General features: G+C 43.6%; 1 non-coding gene across 1 annotated transcript; it reads left to right on the top strand.

Annotated features, from left to right (window-relative positions):
• Window positions 1-2,785: 2,785 nt before the first annotated feature.
• On the top strand, window positions 2,786-2,857 carry TRNAR-UCU (transfer RNA arginine (anticodon UCU)). The gene has a single exon. It is a non-coding gene; the product is annotated as a tRNA-Arg (tRNA).
• Window positions 2,858-3,593: the final 736 nt, after the last annotated feature.

Raw genomic sequence — 3,593 nt, 5'->3', positions numbered from 1 at the left:
ATTGGCTGTGCTGGGTTTTCGTTGCTGTGAGTGGACTTTCTTTAGCTGTGTCAAGAGGAGGCTACTCTCTGGTTGCGGTGCACAGGTTTCTCATTGCAGTGGCTTCTCTTGTTGCAGAGCATGGGCTCTAGGCACGTGGGCTTCAGTAGTTGCAGCACATGGGCTCAGTATTTGTGGTACACAGGCTTAGTTGCTCCACTGCATGTGGGATCTTTCCAGACCAGGGATTGAACCATGTCTCCTGCACTGGCGGGTGGACTCTTAATCACTGGACCACTAGAGAAGTCATGGATGCCCTCTTGAGACTCATACTCAAACTCTCCAAAGGACAAGGTCTGATTGGTTCTAGTTACTGTTGTCCCTTTGGGGTTGTCTCATTGGCTTCTGGTCAATCTACAGCCAACTCTTCTTGGGTTTGTTGCCCACCCCTGCTTCATGGTGGCAGGGTCACGTGGCCAGGTTTCTTCAAAAGGAGCTCCACATGGGCATGAAGGCCTCAAGAATAAAATAAGCTGCTTTCCAATACTCATTCTTTCCAGCATCATGCCCACTGAAACAAAATTTGACATCTGCCTATTTAGTTTGTAGTAGATCAGAATGTGAAAGAAGGGAAATAGGAGATGAGAAAGATTTACAATCATAGTCAAACATTATTAGTTAACTAACAGTTGTTAACATTTCAGTGTTTATTACTTTCTAAGCAATAAGTTACGGGTTTTTAAGGCCTACAGTGAGGAAATAGGCCAAAAACTAGAGTACAAAATAGTATAACTGATATATGAGAACTCAAGAAGCAGGACTTCTCTGGTTGTTCAGTGGTTAAGAATCTGGCTTCAATGCAAGGGACGCAGGTTTGATCCTTGGACGGGGAACTAAGATCCCATGTGGTACAACTAGACAAGCCCTGCATGCTGCAACAAAGACCTGGCACAACGAAAATAAAAATAAATAAAATACAAGGAATTCAAGAGGCTACCAAGTGGAGCCACGTATTGTTGCAACAAGTCTTGCCCCAATCTGTGACACCAGTCTACCCCTATTTTATAGCACTGAATAATACTTGAGATTCAGAAAAATACTTGAGTCATGGAATTGTTAAGTTGAGTTCCAAAGATTCTACTCAGTGGTTAAGAACTACTTAAGTTTGTGACTATTGATCTGTCATCACTTTTTCATTTTGTTGACAACAGTCATCTGTACGCCAACTTGTGGAATCTTCTTGCAGTCATCAGGCAGAATACACAAATTTGCCAGAGGAGTTGACTCAAGATATTCTGAACAACCATTTCCTGAGATGTTTCTCAACTCCATCTTCTATCTATTTTGATTCATAGCAATCTTTCAGATTATACCATGTATTTTTGTTACCCAAGATTATTATTAAAAATAATCATAACTAGCACTACTACACCATTTCTAAGCTATATGTGTCACTCAGGATCCTTGCAGGGGATCTGTGTGATTGGAGGAGAATTTTTTTGGCTCCATCATGCAGCTTGCATGATCTTAGTTCCCTGACCAGGGAGTGAAATCAGGCCTACAGCAGTGAAAGCGCCCGGTCCAAGCCACTGGACTGCCAGTGGAAGAGGATTTATAAAGGGACTATTCACAAAAGTATGAGAGCAAAGTTTAGGGAAACTACCACGTGACAGCGCAGCACCCTGAGGCCAGCAACCATGGGGAGCAATTACCATCCCTAGGCTTAGAGGGGAGAGGGAGGAAGTGGTGTATATGGGGGTGTATATGGAGAAGGTCCCTTGACAGAGCTGTGGCCTTAGCTAGAGGCACAAACCCAAACCACAGTGACCTGGCAGAGAGGAAACCAAGGAAAATATCTCTCTCCTCACTTTCCTCTGGCCCTCCTATCTCCATTATTTCCCATTTGCAAAATCTTACTGAAAGCCTGAGTGCAAGAGATATAGCCCATGGAAGTCAGTCTCCTAGGATACAGAATAGAGTAGAAAGAGATGAGGAGTGAATATAAAAGGGCATATAGGTGATGTCCAGTGCTTCGTCAATGTCGTATTCACTAATGACATTAATGACAACGATATTAACAACACGTTCCATTTGAGCCCCTGCTTTGCACCCTTCACTCCTGTTTGCCTTCTATGGGTAAGGAAATCATGGTTCACAGGCTACTGTGCTCTTCAGGGTCCCTGTAGAACAGGGAGATTACCTTCTGAGAAGGAAATTCATAAGAAAGGATGGGGATGTCCCTGGTGGTCCAGTGGTTAAGAATCTGCCTTGCAATGCCAGGGATACCATTCAATCCCTGGTTGGGGAACTAAGATCCCACATGCCATGGGGCAACTAAGCCCACGTGCTGCAACTACTAAGCCCACACACCACAACAAAAGAAAAGGTCCCATGTGCCCCAACTAAGACCCAAGGCAGCCAAATAAATAAACCAAGGGTGATCTCAGCCATCTAGGGTATATTAGTTATCTGTCACTGCTAACAAAACGTAGTAGTGTTCAACAAATGTTTATTATTTCATGCCGTCTCTGTGGGTCAGGAGCAGCCTGGGCGGGTGGTACTAGCTAAGGTTCTGTCATGAGATTGTCAAGGGGTTGACCAGGGCTGGAGACCACCGAAGGTTTGCTTTGGGCTGAAGGATTCATTTTCTATGCAGCTCATTCACTAGCCTTACAAGTTATTGCTGGCTTTCAGCATGAGGCCTCAGTTGCTAACCATGTGGACTGCTCCACAGGACTGGGATAGTGTCCTTGTGACATGACAATTGGCTTCTCCCAGGGTGATCCAAGACAGCAAAGCAGATAATTCCCTGGTGGTCCAATGGCTAAGACTCTGTGCTTCTAATGCAGGGGCCCAGGTTTGATCCCTGGTCAGGGAACTAGATCCCACATGCAGCAACTAAGAGTTCACATGCCGCAACTAAGGCCTGGCACAGTCAAATAAATAAATAGATATTTTTTGGAAAAGATAATTAGAATAAATCTATTTTAAAAAGGAAAGATCAAAACAGAGAGGAACCAGAGTACCTTTTATGACCCAGTCTCCCAAATTATAACCCATCACTTCTACCATATGCTATTCATTAGAAGCAAGTCACAAAACCCAAACCACACTTGTGGGAGGGAGCAGATACATGGCAGGGATTAAATGCCATCTCTTAATGAGATTGGTAAAGAATCTGTGAACATATTCTAAAACCACTAGATATCACAATAGCATATACCAAAGATATTGTAGTTATTAATATACGATTGAAGAGCTTAGGGAAGACTTTACATTGAAACTTGACCATCACCAAGCAAGGTGAGATCTCCCAAGCATACTGTGCTCTATATGAAGAAAAAGCAGGTTAATAGAAGAGGGCTAGTTCTCAAGGAATCTATGAGAAGATGGCCCAGAGGGGTAATACTATACAGAGAATGGTGAACCCAGTGGACACAGTTATCTGATAAAAGGAGAGGCATACTTGGTTTGGGGGCAGGAATGTATCAAGTCTAGATGAAATATCTGTCAGAATTATCCATTTCCCTTGTGTGGGAGATGCCTTCTGGGAATGTAGAGTCCTAGGCAGCAGGCATGAGGATTTCAGTAAACCTAAAGAATCACCTCCACTT

The sequence above is a fragment of the Giraffa tippelskirchi genome, chromosome 7, assembly GCF_054371585.1.
Source record: "Giraffa tippelskirchi isolate mGirTip1 chromosome 7, T2T-mGirTip1v1.2.pri, whole genome shotgun sequence".
NCBI lineage: Eukaryota > Metazoa > Chordata > Mammalia > Artiodactyla > Giraffidae > Giraffa > Giraffa tippelskirchi.
This window is presented reverse-complemented; position numbering and strand designations above follow the sequence as displayed.